Here is a 17,155-nt window from a genome sequence, read left to right as displayed (position 1 = left end):
ATATTGCCGCAACACAGGAAGTTCCTGAGGTTCACTTTCGGGGGCAAAGCTTACCATTTTTGGGCCCTACCATTTGGCCTAGCTCTGTCACCCGCACATATACAAAATGCAATTTCCTGCTCAGAAAACAACATATTTGAGTGTCACGTAGGATTCAATTGCAATACGGGCACAGGTGTCTCCTGCGTGTGTCAAACACCCTGAAGGAAACCAAGGTAGGCCAGAAAGTGACTGTTCATCACATTCAGAGATTTTTAGGTCTCATGGCAGCTGCATCCACGGTGATACCTTTGGGCCTTTTGCACATGAGATTGTTTTCAGTTGTGGCTAAAAGCAAGGGGATTTTACCCCGGTTTCTGAGTTTGGGTCCCACTCCATCTGCGTTTTTGTCATCGCGAGACGCTAACAACAGATCGCATCAATTGCCCTGAACTGGCCCTAAAACACCTCTTCCAGCAGATTAGGCTACCATGTCCTAGTGGACAACACAACGGTAGTCTCGTACATAAGTAGTCAGAGCAGCCTTTTTTATGCCAAACGCTGTCACATCGGGTGAGAGATGCTATTGCCCTAGCCTACGAGCCGTGTGGTCACACTTCGCCTCTAGGAATCAGGGCTCATCCATCCAGGGGGATTGCCTCATCTATTGCGCTGGCAAGAGGTGTCCCCTTGCAGCAAGTGTGTTATTCGGTAGGTTGGTCCACTCCGCACACATTTGTTTAATTCTATAGTTTGGATGTTCATGATACTCTGGGCTTACAGGTCCTCGAGTCAGCCTCCCAAAGCTAGGTCTGAGACCTCCTTAACTATTGTGCGCACACGCAACACAACCCTGGGGGTCCAGACACTTGCAGTGCGGTGGCGTTGGTACTTTCGTTCCCATAGCGTTTTCACGCAGCATCGGGTGTAGCTTTTGAAAGGGAACATCTTGGGTTACTTTGCTGTAACCCTGTTCCCTGAAAAAGCGGGAACAAGATGCTGACTGGACATCCTTTTAAACATCTGAGGAATGTTTATGGTTCACTCCTATTTATAACCTGCAGGTGCACTTCATCAGATGACATCACCTGACAGAGGTTATATAAGCCGAAAATTTGGCATGTTTGATACACACATACTTCACATAGCGTTTTCATGCAGCATCTCGGTCCCGCTTTTTCAGGGAACAGGGTTACAGCAAAGTAACCCGAGACGTTCTCCAGCACCACCCCACTTCTCTGCTACCTTCACTGGATTCCTGTAACTTTACACATTAAATTTAAAACAATTATGCCTGCATACAAAGCTAAAAACAACCCTGCACCCACTTAGCTCAAAGAATTTATCACACCCCACACTGCACAGGTCCTTAAGCCCTGCTCAACTATCTCTTAGGGATTGAGGAATACATACATTTAGAATGTTTTCTGTACTGACTCCTACTGTAGGTAGTGGAATAAACTTTCTCTAGATGCCCATACAGCCGAGTCACTGGCAATCTTTAAGTGCCAACTAAAGACCTATTTGTTTGTTAGGTATTTGGGTTAACACTCCCACACACAAACAAATAGACACACACAGACAAAAAAAATTCAGTGTTTGACTGGTATGACTAGTTAGCATCCTACTGAACCAGTGTAAGGATATTTTTAAGAATAGATACTTCAAGCACTTATAGAAGTCACAAAATGTAAATGGGAAACAAACCAGCTCAAGGTTATCCATCATCTTGGGCCAATACCTTCCATTATGTGAGAGTACATGCACTTTTTTACAGTCCCTCTTGACTAAGCCATGCCTCAACGATGAAGTGTACATTAGTCGGTCAGCAGCACTGACAAGATGCTTATACATCACTTTCTGACTCACAGCACAATTAAAGGCCAGCACTTGACTGAGGTGATCCTGTCGTTATTAATGACCACCTAAAAGAAGAGTGGTCAGGATTTAGAAGTAATGCAGATACCACAGATCAAAATGAACCACAACATAAATAGTTTGAGAGTCTCTAGCCTTTCTAAACTGCACTCCTTGGAGTAATGTTAATTAACATTTATTTATTTGGTAAGTTTAATCATTTTGTACTTTTACCAGCTTAAAATGCAAATGAGACAGTTCAAACTGTTAAATGTACCACAAATCTTGAGACCACTGTATCTTCATGTAGGTTATCCTACAGTACAGTCTCCTTATACCTACTATTGTGGTCATTTTAAAAAATAAATATATCACATTAAAGGGGTCATACAGGCCTACATGCACTTTTTAAAGCTGTTTTGACTTTGTTTGTTTAATTTACCTAAATGTGTTCACGCTAATCATTTTTCACCAGACTGCTGTATAAATGCGGGCCAATATAAAGCAGGTTTTGCTACGAAGCTGCTCCTAAAATGGATCTGTACTAACTTCGTGTTCCTGCTTCATCTTCACCAGGCTCAGTGAGTGTAATTCCTTTTTCTGTGAATCTTTGCAGATCGCCTTTTTAATAATCACGATGAATGTGGAGTGTAAGTTAACTTATACTCTCATAGAACATGGTTATGGCTTCTTTTCTATGTACATCCGTCTCTAAATAATTCCTAATCGCCCGTTTATAATAAACAATGCATTAAGGTGATTGTCTAGTTGCAAACTGTGTACAAAGTCGGAAAACTATATTATGCTTACCTTTGTAACGTTAGATGGTTTATAACGGTGTCTGTCGAAGATTAAGAAGTCATTTAAACACATCAGTAAACACATCGCGTCCGTATCTCTCTCAGTAAGCTTCTCCGCTTTTGTTGTTGTTGCTCGCGGCAGCGTAACAGCCCGTTAATTCATGCCCATGCAGTGATGAGAAAGACAAATCGAGTCGATGCATGTCCATTCTTTTAATTTTTGCGCTGTCAGGCGATATTACAAACTTCCACGTAGGTTCCGTACTTAAATTAAACCAAAACCGCTTAAGAAAACAGGCTCAGGCTCTATATTCCAGTGTTTTCTACTTTGGACTGCATTACCCATGCAGTCCAGTTTGGACTGCATTACCCATGCAGTTCAAAGCATTGCCCGCACCTCAGCAGAGATCATAAGCATTTAAAGGAACATGCACTGAAGTAGGTTGCTGAGAACAGAGCTAGTTTTTACGAGTTAAAAGTAGTGTTTTTTTACACAACCATTGAGAATTTTTAATTAAATATATTACAAACTTTTCATTAGGACCCTAAAGATCATATTAACACTTAATGAAAAATGGGTCTGGATGACCCCTATAAAGCAAAAAGAGTTATTTTAGTATCAACAGGTAAGACCAGAATGAAATGAGCTAATTGAGCAAAATGACCCAAATGAATGATGTAAATTTTTTCATAAGCATCATGAAGGTTTGCAGAAATAATGGAAAGAAACTAGAGAGTAGACCAGACTGGTTAATTAGTTTAATGACTCTGAATACACATCTGAAAAATGACTAGGTATTACACAGTGGTATTAAAAGTCACTAATGATATTTGTTTAGAAATTTGGATACATGTAATAAACAGTTTGAAGTACTTGGAATTATAGAATTTTGTCAATCCTCACTTGTCTTTTCAAAAGATGAGATGGCCATGGGCACAAAAAAAAGGAAAGAAAAGAATTCTCCTTCACAGAAAAATACTATTTTCCATGTTTTTGTGAGACTCCCAGATCTCAATCTATTCAATTCAATTCAATTCAATTTTATTTGTATAGCGCTTTTAGCAATTTTCATTGCCGCAAAGCAGCTTTACATAGTCAAAAGAATTATTTAGGTTTGTATGAAATGTGAATTTGTATGAATCAAAATGGTCAGTTTGTCCCTGGTGAGCAAGCCGAGGGCGACAGTGGCAAGGAAAAACTCCCTGAGATGGTAAGAGGAAGAAACCTTGAGAGGAACCAGACTCAACAGGGAACCCATCCTCATTTGGGTGAAACAAAAAGCAGTAAATGATCTGCATTTATACAGTGTGTAGGGTGGGAGGCAGTTCAGCTATAATAGCTGATGTTAATTGATGTTAATATGGAGTCCAGGTATTTATTGAAGACCCAGGTAGACTTGTAAGAAGTTCCAGTCATGAACTATCGAACTGTCAAGTCCCCAGAGAAACAGTTGCCAACACCAGTCAAGGCCAGAACCATTTTCTAGGTAGAGAGAATCATTCCCAGACACCAGACGCATCCCAGAGAGACACACGGGGCATCCATGTGACGAGATCTTCAGCCAGAAGCGGGGCACCAGGATGGGTCAGACAGGTCCGGAGGGCAGAGGGAGTCTGGATCACTGGCAGCTCAGGAACGACATGTGTAGCTCGACAGAGAGAGAGAGAAAGAGTGAAAGGGGGGGACAGGAGGAGAGAGGAAAAAGAAAGAGGGGGGGAAAGAGAAGAAGAGGAGAGATGGCAGTTAGGTATGGTCACAGTCACACAATGTATAATGTGAATGTATATTAACTGTAGCGTGCAAGCAGAGACTCCGGCAGGACTAACTATGACAGCATAACTAAAAGGGACAGCCAGAAGGAAACACAAACATGAGGGCTTCCTGACATGTAAAGCAAACAATCCCCTCACCGTCAGCAAACCTGAGTGATCAATGAGAGTGAGGAAGACAGCATCCAAACATACCAGTTCACCATAATACTCTACGTCCATGAGTCCCCCAGATCTGCTCCTTTACCTATGGCAAATCTATTTATAAAAATGCTCGGCTAAATAAATAGGTTTTTAGCCTGGACTTAAACACTGAGACTGTGTCTGAGTCCCGAACACTATTTGGAAGACTATTCCATAACTTTGGGGCTTTGTAAGAAAAAGCTCTGCCCCCAGCTGTATTTTTCATAATACGCGGTACTGACAAGCAGCCTGCATCCTTTGATCGAAGTAGGCGTGGCGGATCGTAAGACACTAGCAGTTCGCTCAGGTACTGCGGCGCGAGACCATTTAATGCTTTATATGTCAAGAGTAGTATTTTAAAATCAATGCGAAATTTCACAGGGAGCCAATGGAGTGAAGATAAGATAGGGGTGATGTGCTCATATCTTCTGGTTCTGGTGAGGACTCTCGCTGCTGCATTCTGGACTAGCTGAAGCTTATTTATGCATCTAGCTGAACAACCAGACAGTAAGGCATTACAATAGTCCAACCTAGAGGTGATAAAAGCATGAACTAGTTTTTCTGCGTCGTTTAGCGACAATAAATTTCTTATTCTGGCAATATTTCTGAGGTGAAAGAATGCTATCCTGGTAATATTATCTACATGTGCTTCAAATGAAAGGCTGGAATCAATAATCACACCAAGGTCTTTCACTGTTGCATTTGATGGAACAGAAAGGCCATCTAAAGTTACGGTATGATCTAAAATGATCTAAAATCTCCCACTATGTGTAATATAGACGAGCACATTGAAAAAAAAAATTCATTTCAACTTCAAAAACAAGTAAAAAAAACCTTGAAATAAGAACTTGTTTCACCTAAGGGTATTGAATGGTTTAATATACACTTCCTATAACCCGTGCCCAGACGAATATGTATCCAAACATTACACTTCCTATAACCCGTGTCCAGACAAATATGCATCCAAACATTTTGGGCAGAATATGTGTCTGCTGAAACCCTTTTGTTAAACTGGAAATGCGACTGAGCCACGACTGCCAAACTCAATGTCCAGGCTAATATGTCTAATAACAATGTTGATAAGAGTGTTAAATCTAACTTGAAATTTGCAACTCAACAAAGGTTAATTTAAATGCATAATCAATTTCAAAGGGCAAACATAACCCATTTAAGTGCTAATTTTTGAAGCTTTAAGACACGATTAATGTGATGTACTTTTAAACTTTTTTAGTGTTTTTTTTCCCCCAAACAGCATGTGTTGTTAAATTATTATAAATACAACACTATGTTTTTTATTGCACAAGAGAGTTATTCATAGTGCCTACATCTTCTGGAGGGGAAATTACCAATTATTATGTACAAAGAGATAAAATATGATGTGCTGGCCACAATAGTAATAATAATAATAATAATAATAATAATAGTAATAATAATAATAATAATAATAATAATAGTTGTTGTTCTCCTTCTTTTTCTTCTTCTTATTATTACTGCGATTGTTGTTCATTCATCAGCTAATCTTTACATAATTTGTTACCGGAGCAAGGTGAGATGGAATACGCTGTTAATAAAAAGTGCAACACACAGTTTGTTTGCTCCTTAAAGGAACATGCAAAGTAAGGCGGCAAGCATATGCTGAACAGACAGCAATATAATAGTTTTTGAGGGTAGTGAGAACAGCATACCACAAAGTATTACCGCCCTGTGTTGCCAAGGCACTGGAAGGGAAGGTGGGCATGCAGTGTTAAACTTAAAAAAAAAAAAGAGGAAATGTTATCTTTTTTTTCTCTTCTGATAACTTCAATGTTTGCAGATATATTTTCACTTTTTACAAATCTATTTCCTCTGTTGAAATATTTCTTTCTTTCCAATATCATTCAAATATATTTTCTTCTTTTTTTTAAAATATCTTTTCTTCTTTCTGTCTACAAATATTTTTTGTCTTTTTCTTTTTAAATATCATTTCACCTACACTGAGAAATCTTATACCTGGAACAAAACTAATGCATCAAAAGTGAACGAACAGTGAAACTTATAAAATAGGGTGACTGGGAGACATGACTTTTACTTGATCGCATGGCATAGTGCAAAGTGACCAGATTTTTAGTTGACTATAAGCCTGCTTGAACAAAATCCCATACCATTATGTCACCCCTTGGAAACCCACAACTGCTGCATGCTTCCTGTGAAAGTCCCTAATGAGTTCCATTCCTCTGGGACTTGAATGTTGGGATTGAGGGGACATGGGCATCCTATATGGTATGCTTTTTGGGTTAATCCAACTTTTTTTAAAGACCTTAAAATTTCTGATGCACTGTGATGCTAGTTTTGTAGACTCCACATGCAGTGGAAAATCCCTGGTAACTAACTATTCCTGCTGCCCTGTCCCAGGTGCATCATTGTGTTATCTATACATGACCTTTGCTAAGCAATTTCCAGTAAGGAGAATCTGGCCTATTGTCAGACCCTGTGGCAGGGATGAACCATATATTCTACTGCAGGATCTTCCTATTTCTGTCTCTGCTCTGAGAATGTCAGTAAAGGAACATGCCCAGTGAGGGGTGCGATAAGGTGTTGTGTGCATATTCCACTCGATATACTGTAGGTGTTGTGCCCTATACTATACGACACTATACGAGTGCTTTGTGTCGGAAACCCAAGAATAGTAATTGATAATATTTTACCTAAACATCAATTCTGTATATAAATTTAAAAAAAAAAAAAAAAAAAATATATATATATATATATATATATATATATATATATATATATATATATATACACAATTTATAGCTTTATATAAGCAATGATGTTCTCAGCAAATAGCTTAATATCAATATATCATCCAAATATACAAAGTTGTAGTTGTTCAGGGTCTCTCAGAAAATCCTATTAATATACTGCACGAAGACTAAGGGAGTGTGCATCGGGCCAAAGAGGACAGCCAGGTTTTTATAATGCACTGAGGGCATGATGAACACAGTCTACTACTGATCCCTGACCCTGATGCAATTTAAATTTTATGTGAGTCATAAATCTAATTTTGTGAATATCTTAGCACTTTGCAGGCATTTGGAATGCATTAAGGGCATGGGATGCTGGTCCTGCGCATTGATAGCATTAAGGGCACGGTAATTAATAGCCTTCTTCCTCTAAAATAATACTGCCCCTACCTGTGAGGTAGAAAGGCAGATAACCTCAACAATCATTAATGCTTCTTTTATGTAATCTTATCATACACCAGCGATCTGGTAATGAAATGAAGAACAATCTATCCTGGACTGGTGTGGCAACCAGAATAAGTTGACTGCACAGTCAAAAAGCTGACTGGGAGGTAAGGTTTAGGTCTTTTGTTTGAAGAACACCTTCATGAGATTGAAATAGTCTTGAGAACTAAGGACAAGTCAACTGGCTCTGAGGAAGTTGGGGCTGGAGATTAAATGCCCTTGAGACAGCATTGGGGACACTGGTCTCCCCAGGCCAACACTGAATATGTTGCCCAATAAATATAAGCATTATGAAGAACAGCACTTGAGTTAGATAGAATGATTCCGAATAATTTTGTATACTGGCTAAGCTAGAGTATGATCAAAACTGTCTCCCTAATAATTATGGGCTGACCTAAATGGTCAACAGGAATGGGATGTGGTACTGTAGGGGATCAAGAGTTAAGAAGGTAGGACCGAATCTCTACCAAATCCTTGCCAGAAAAACAAAAAACAAAAAAAAGGATGTTAGACTTCTGAACTTTAGGTCATCACAGGTCCCTGGCCCTGGAATGACCCCAGTTTGTTACGGATACGGTAGTTGCATTACAAGCGCCCCAGGCCAGCTTGCCCAGGCTGGAGATACAAGCTTTTCTGTCTATGAGGAGGAAGGCCTGTGGCCCCATTGCATAAACGTAGAAAGCAGCTCGTGGGGTCAACCCTTTAAGGCACAGACTTATTTAAATATTGGTATCCCAAATCCTGAGTAATCTGATGATCTTTACAGCATTCCCATGGCTGATTATCATTCCGGATTGATAGTTCATATCTAAACTTCAAATCAAGTTGGGAACTGCAATAGGAGCATGTAACAGGTTCGGTTTGTTGCACTAGCGGCACCATAAAGCACAGACACAAGGCGAGGTCTTACGGAAAAGGGCCATGATTGTTTATTTACGAAAAATGGGGAAGTAAAGTGTTAAGGGAGGGAGGACGGAAAGAAAGGGGAGGAATGCTGTGCATGTGCAGGTCTGGTGGGCAGTGCCCTGCTGGCATGCCGGCACAGGCAAGTGAACGGTGGGCAGCGGGCAGAGTGGCAGCATGGGTCCACATGAACAGCAGCTCCTGTCTCTGCTCCAGCTGACTCTGCTCTCGGCAGATGACTGTACCAGCCCTTCCCAGGTTCCTCTGTGGGCACGGCCTCAGACAGGAGTCCTCTCTAACGTCCAACGGCTGGGCAGCTTTATCCGGCTGGGAACAAGGGCCGTAACGTGATCCTCCTTGCGACATTTTTCCTTTTTGGCGGCAGGGTCACTATAATCCAGCTCAATTGAGAGCTGTAGAGCTGTGGGAGCTCTGGCAGTGAGCTTGCGGATGTCCACGTCGTGGAGTCCAAAGGCATATTCACCTTTTTAAAGTCCCTTGGCGCGTTCCATCACCCCCGCTTGCATGCTGCTTTTCAGTGTTGTAGTGCGAGTCCCACTCTCCGCTTTAAGAAGGTCCTTAGCGACCCAACAGACCCTGAGCTACACTCCCGCTGTGTTTTATAGCGTGGAGAGAAGCCTGGGATCATTAGCGACGATGGCTCACCAACCATATTCCGCAGCCCCACTCTTTTATACACCTGCCGATAGGGGAGGCTGCATATCTAGTGAGCAAGGAGTGAGCAAGCAGCGATATTGATTTGGGCGCCCGCCCATCACAGGCGCACACTGAGACATTGCCCCTCCCTCAGCTCCGAGCTCACGGTTGCCACTGGGACTTCAGAGTAAGACCCTGGCCTCATTTGGGACTCAACCCAAAGTCAGTGCCAGGTGCCCCCATGCCAGCATTCTCCACCAGTGTAGCGGGTTCGACCAATGTTGCATGGGCGACACCATAAAGCACGGACACAAGGCGAGGTCTTACAGGAAAAAGAGTAATTTATTTAGGATAAATAAGGAAGTAAAGGGTTAAAGGAGGGAGGACGGAAAGAAAGGGAAGGACACCTCCAAGGAATGAATGTGCACGTGCAGGTCTGGTGGGCAGTGCTCTGCTGGGATGCGGGCACAGGCTGGCAGGCGTTGGGTGTGAGTGAGTGGCAGCATGGGCCTGCGTGGACAGCAGCTCCTGCCTCTGTCTGCATGCACTGAATCTGCTTTCGGCAGATGGCCGGACCAGCCCCTTCCAGCTCTCTGTGGGCGGCCTTAGATGGGAGTCCTCTCTGACGTCCGGCGCCTGGGCGGCTTATCCCGGCTGAAAACAGAGGCCGTGGCATGATCCTCCTTGCAGCCTTGAAGCCGCAGATCATTAGCGGCAATGGCTCACCAGCCGTGCCTAATTCCGCGGCCCCACTCCTTTGCGCACCTGCCAATAGGGGAGGCTGTCTATCTAGTAATTTTCTGAGTGAATGAGGAGCGATATTGATTTAGGCCGCCGCCCATCACAGGCACACACGGTGACAGAGAATTTCAGTCTGAATGAGCTGTGAGGATTTGAAAGTCGCCTGCATAAATGGCCACTGACTATGTTTCCTTATGAATCTGCAAGAGCGATGAGGATACACCTCTCTAGCAAGTGTGGTTGAAAGTGACTCTAAGTTAAGGGCAGAAATTAAAGTTATTATTAAGGGCAAAAATTTGAGTCATCTAGAGTCATCTAAAGATTTGCATCTCCCAGCCTGTATAGCAAATGGCTAGGGAGCAGGCAATCTCATCTTGGCCACCATCTTTTGCTATTGACTGCAGGGTGAGAGCCCATGAAATTGGTTTATAATGTTTTCCTGGTACAGTCCGAATATTAATCAACATTATTTGCCTGAAGAATTAACCTGCTTTTTCAATACGGCTACTGTTAACAACGTTAGTCTCAAAGTGTGACTAAATTCAACAAACCCGCTTAATACACTAAATGTGCTAAACATGAAGTAACTTCATTACTGACGCAAATGTACAACTTTACACTCCTGGAATATTTTGATCATAAATACATCATAACCACTGTTTTTACTCCCTCAGTGAGTAAAAATTTGAGTAAAATTTTGAGTAAAATTTGGTTTATAGCCAACAACAGAGCATGCCTTCTGTTTGGGTTTGACATGCAATTGTTCTTTAATCCTGTAGTTTGCAACACAATTCTTTTGTGTACAGTATATTTTGTCCAAGTTAAACAGTGTCTTGACTATCCAGAGATGATTGAAAAGCTAATTTTCATAGTAGGCCCCATGTAAATTTGATTATTTAAACCATTTCTTGTTCCCATTTTTTTCTCAGAATTTTTATATGAAGTGATACCAAATAAAATTCATTTTCATAGTCTGTATTTTATTCAGGGATTCTAAATAATATGATGGTCCTTTATTCATTCTAAAGCTTCTTGACTATCTTCAGAAAAATTGACAGACACCATTGTAAAAATTAAATAGGCTTTAATTAAGGGGGCTCAGTGTGAGCAGTGAATTTATTTGTTTAATACTCTAACAAAACTTTGTATTACAGACAATGTACTTTATGTTATGTAGATTTGCATTTAATTACTTTTTTACTTAATTGGTTATGTTGCATCACATAATAGCTGAGGTTATCTTGTTGCCATGTCTCTCATATTTGCCTAATTTTAAAATTATGACAATTAATTCCTGAAAAATACAGTTCATGTTAATTAACAAATGATTTGAGAATATATTACAAATATATGGACTTTGTATCACAGAGAAGTTAAAATTAACAACAAACAAAGTGGACAAACATGTATAATCATGTGATAAAATGGGTTTAATAAAACCAGGAAATAATAAAATAAAAAAGGTGGGAAACAAGTTGGGTCAGACAAAAATACAGAATTATTATGTTTGTTATTTTTTAACCAGAGAAGGTTTATTCATAACCGTATCTTTGTAATTTGGCAAAATAACCAGATAGCCTTGAAAATCAATGTTACTGACAGCAATCATATAATAACAATACAGTACCTTATGCAATAACAATGCACCACACATTGCCAAGTGTAGTTATTACATTACTGTGGGGTAAATTCCAACTGGATTACTCTAGAAAATATAAACACAGCTTGATGTTTTTTAGATTGTTTTTCTGGAATGATACTGTTTCAGATTCATAAAATAACCTATAGAGTATGTACTGATCATTCATTAATATGGAAGTCCCAGACCTAAAACAAATCTAGTCAATTACCACCTTACAATTATTGTAAATTGCAGTGGCCTACCTAATTAATATTAAGCATTTGCAAATAATAATAATAATAATAATAATAATACAAAAAAATATGTGTAACTATAAAAATATGTAACAAAAAATTCCTTTTTTAACCAGCTGAGTAAATATCAATGGAATTTTCAAATTGCTTTACTTTTTGAGACCCTACACTTTTTCTAACCTTTTGTAATAAAAATTCCCTGGCCAGTGTATAAGGCAAAAACTGCAGTATGAAGCATAAAATAAAGAGCTCAAACTTATATATATATTAAGAGACAGGTTATAGGAATATATGGCATGATCATGGAGCCTGCTATTTAAGCAGACTGACTAAAAGGGACTCAGAACTAGAGGGCAGTGGTGCCTCAGTGGTCAGAATTCTGTGCTAGTGATAGGAAAATTATTCATTCAAATCCCATGGTTTCCAGAGACCACTGCTGCACTCTTGACCAAGGACTGTAACTTTTACCTGCATTCGATCTTTGCTTGGATTGTACCCTGTTTAAAATGTAAGCCACATTGGACAAAATGGCAGGTGAATTAAAGAAAAGATGATGGTACAAAGGAGTTTAAATAGGTCACTTAATTAGCAATGCTAATTACATATCATACTTTATATAAAATCAATGACAGCCAACAGTGTACTATTTTTGTGCTTAGTAGTACAGTTAGCCATGCTTAATCCTGGTTATCATTTAGGCACATTGCATATTCTAGCTAGCAGTTACTGATTGCTCCATGAAGTAAGGAGTACAACATGTTTAAAATGTTATGGTTATTCTCTAAATTCACTGAAGACATATTTTATTAATCAAGCATTATTTTGTGTATAGATACAAAACAGTGCATAGTTACAGTTTTTTTGTTAGATACATGTCAAACCTCAGTTGCTTTATTTTATAAAATATATATTTTTAAATAAAAATTCTATGAGGAATATTGGCTTTATATCATAATAAAAGGATGTCATTTGTAGAGATCCAGGCTTGCGTAACTGTATATACTGTATAGCTATTAGATAACTTACTACAAATTGGTCATTTTATTTCAAGCGATATGCTATTTACAGTTAATTCTTAACAGAGTGTGTGTGTAAGTGTGTTGTGTGTGTTCCTGTTTGATGATGTCTATTTTATTTTGTTTACTTACTTAATTATGCATCTAATGAGAAAAGTGTTTTCAGCAAACACTGAGATAAAAATAGTTCCTCGCCCTGGAGATTAAAACTTGTGAATGTAGATTTAGGTAATCGTATTTTAAGCCAAGCGTTGACCATTAGTGTTGGTTTTCTTCTACTAGCCTTAAATCAATACAATAGTAAGTGATTGTCTAACATTGGTGTGCCATCCTGTGTAACCCCTGGGAACAGCCCCAGCCAGGAGACTCTCTGGTTGTGTTCATGATTGTCAAGTGAGGCACGGCTTAACTTATTTTAAAACACACTATGGTTTAGGGAAGCATCTAAATAATGTGCTGAACTTTTAACTGAATACAAAACAAAACAAAAAACAGGCAATGCACCTAATGCAACAGAGTCATTTAGGTATAAATTTAAAATCGTTTAATAGAAACAAATATTCTAATTACTCCAAATAATTATGCAACTGGTTCTGGACATTATTTTATAATACAAAAAGTGAACCAAACTTGTATTTTGGGTGTTAGACAACAAATGTTGAGTAAACTGTTGATGGACAGGGCGCAAACTCCACTGACACAAACAGAGCTGCACGGAAATGCAATGCGTATTGGATATTTTGAAGATTGCCTAAAAAGAGAATTTATCTGATTTATTTATCTATTTTTAGGCTATTCTTTTTAGGTGGGGGTAAACCATAGATTGAATGATCAGATTTTCAGGCATTCCAATCTTGCTTTTCTTCCAATCCTGGCTTTCAACTATCCACTCTACCCCGTTTTCCTTAAACATCCTTTATGCCTGTGAGTTCTGCTTCCCCTTTTGATGCTTATATGGGAATCAAGTTAAGGGCTTTTCCTAGTGGCAATGGCGGTGGAGGCGCTCAAACCCTTGACCGCCTGATCAGCAACCCAGAGACTCAACCCCCTGATCCACCACTGCCCCTAATTTTTATGTGCGGACTCAATATTATCTGTGGGTTTAAGTGATTTTTGTGATCTAGGTGGCTGAAACTGATAATACATTTGGCAGAGAGAGCAGATTCTGTTTTAGAATGTTACACTGTATGCAATTTTTAGGAAGATTGTAACTTGCCTCTTATAAATTCATGCAAACAAAGATTAACTTTGAACCGCTGAACTTAGCTCACTGATGCATCGACTGTCTAGTTTGTATGTTGTGTTTATCAGTTCCTAAACTGTTCACATACATGTACTTAAGTATATGATGCAGCAGGATCTACAATAGCAGGATGTACAATAGCACTTATAATGTCAACATCTCAGTATGGCCATAAGTGTTTTTTTCTTTGCTGTTTTTGCTTGTACATATCCTACATTGTACTAAAATCTCCATAGCACTACAATTCCACAGACACAGACCATGATTCTTTATGATCATTTATCATGAATTCAAACACAAATAATGCTTGCTTGAGATCTCCATATTACTCATTTGTTTCACCTGTTCATAGTCACCCACAATATAAATCATGCTATAAAAATAATAAGGGCATACAAAGTCTTTGCAGAATCTTATTTCAACATTGCACTATTTTATTTGACCATGTCTGTTCATTGTTCTCTCTCTCTCTCTCTCTCTCTCTCTCTCTTTCTTGCGCTCTCTTTGCCTACTTCATGCCTGTTTGCCCATCACCTAACCAATGCCTGTCTAGTGTTCTAAGTATTGAGTAGACCTTTTGTTTTCTTGGCCTGGCTGGTTATAAATAAATTCCATAAGTAGCACCTGCATCTGTTTTTCTCATATGTGACATAAACAAAAAGGTGTGTATATGATTTTTATACCTCTAAATGAAAAACTCTGAAAATGAGAATCGTTCAGTGCTATAAATATCTTCAGAATTATTGTATCCAGGTTTAGGCATAAAAATCAATGACAATATATGAAGGTTGTTGACATCTTTGACATAGCAGCACCCTTACAATCTTTTCTTTTGTGTACTTCTGTTGTGCACCTAAACAATGGAACAAGATACGGTGTCAAAACACAGAATGGCCTGAAACATATACACTGTACATCCTTATATTTAATATGAGTAAAATATGTAAAAATTATATTATAAATAAATGAATAAATAAATAAAAAAAAGAAATATGAAATGCACTATCACTCGTTAGACTTTTTTTTAAAGGATGCACTATGGTGGCTACGTAGCACAAACCCAAACCAACACAACATTGGGACAACATTGGGACAATGTTGTTTTTGAAAATTAGGGATTAAGTTAAAATCAATTTACTGTTGACCGCAAACAACACTGTAAATACAACCTTAAAACAACAGAACATCAACATTTACTAATAGTTTTTTTTTTATGTATGTTTGCACAACATCCGTTTACACAATGTCCAACAACATTAATCTATGGTCACTTACTGTAAAAAATAAATAAAAATAAATAAAACACAACACATGTATCTGATGTCTCTTGTACACAAAACCCTCATGGTTCTTAATTGTTGTAGCTTTAGTTGTAGGTCTCTATATGAATTTCTATAAAATGGTGAAATGCATCATAGCTCCTGACTGCAGCAAAACCAATGCTGGTAATAACAACAGTGAGAGGCAAATGAGTATCTATTGGGAAGTAAAACAAAAGGTTACTAAACAACAGGAGGTTTCAAATTAAGGAAAGATATTGCTCATGATTTTCACTTGTTGCACTTACTGTATGCGTAGCAGGTACAAACACACAAAAAAAATACCCTATAGCTAATTAGCTACACTATCCTACAGTAATATGGTCCTCACACAACATCCAAACTACACAACGTCCAGTTGCACAAAACAGGTCTAAACTTTGCTTGGGATTTTCTTACCGTATTGTTTGCTATATTCCTCGGTGCACCAGTGTTAAGCACTTAATGTGTTCCATCCAAAGGCAGAATTCAAGACCCACTTGAGTCAGATCAGCTTAGTTCCAGTTAAAAAGACTATTATCAGCAGGATGAACATTACATATACGTTACATATTTCAGTTGGCAAGAAAAGATCTGCAAATACAATGTTCTTTTTTTCCTACAAATATCCACAATTTTCCTAATATGTTCTATATGAAATGAAGATTGAACAGCATTTTTAAAATCATGTCCTCTTACTTAGGGTTTAAAATAAGATGAAGAAATAGAAGAGATTTGTTTCTTTCATGGTTACCAATAGTGAAGGTTAAGGTTATTTTATGAAACCCTTTGTACAAAAATTCTGTAACTGTAATTAGACATTCAGATATGTCTACACCCTAAAAAATGCTGGGTTAAAAACAACCCTATCTGGTAGTTAATTCTACCACATAAATTGGTTAAATGTTCTACCCAGATGTTGTTTCATTTTAACTGGAATGTTGAGTTAATTCTACCTCACAAATAGGTTATTATTATTTTCATGTTTTACAGTGAATCTGTAAAAAAAAAAAAAAAAAAAAACACTACCCATGTCTATTAAACAGTTAAATTACTTTGATATACTGGTTTATTACAAAAAAAACATTAAAGTTTTGCAAACCATACATATATGCAATAAACAACATTCTATTAAATGTTCATAGAAAAAACGTTTATTTTTCAAAAGCACAAGAAGAGATAATAAACAGTGACATCATTACTATACTATTACTCATAAGGGCAGAATGGAGTAATAACACAAATAGGCTGAGGCAGCTTCTACAGAGCAGGATCTCTTTGTGACATTAGATATCTTTTCTGCAGAACAAAACTATCCAGCCCTGGTTCCGTTTTAACATACAAACACTGTCTATGACTTTTCAAGTAGGCCTTGCTATTTCATAGCAACATTACAAAAAGTCCTATACAGGTGCACACTACTTTAAATAGTTAATGTCAAAAATATAAAATGCCTTGAAGCACACATCAACCGCCCCAAGTAGTGTGCATTGCTCCAGAGCCTGTCCCACCAGAATGACGAATGCTTGAGAGCAGCGCTGGTCATCATCTCCCAACGTCAGGATGTACAGTAGGGGTACGGCCTTGACACTTCAGCCTGCTGGAA

This window comes from Clarias gariepinus, chromosome 7 (assembly GCF_024256425.1).
Source record: "Clarias gariepinus isolate MV-2021 ecotype Netherlands chromosome 7, CGAR_prim_01v2, whole genome shotgun sequence".
Lineage (NCBI taxonomy): Eukaryota > Metazoa > Chordata > Actinopteri > Siluriformes > Clariidae > Clarias > Clarias gariepinus.
Note: the sequence above shows the minus strand (reverse complement) of the source record.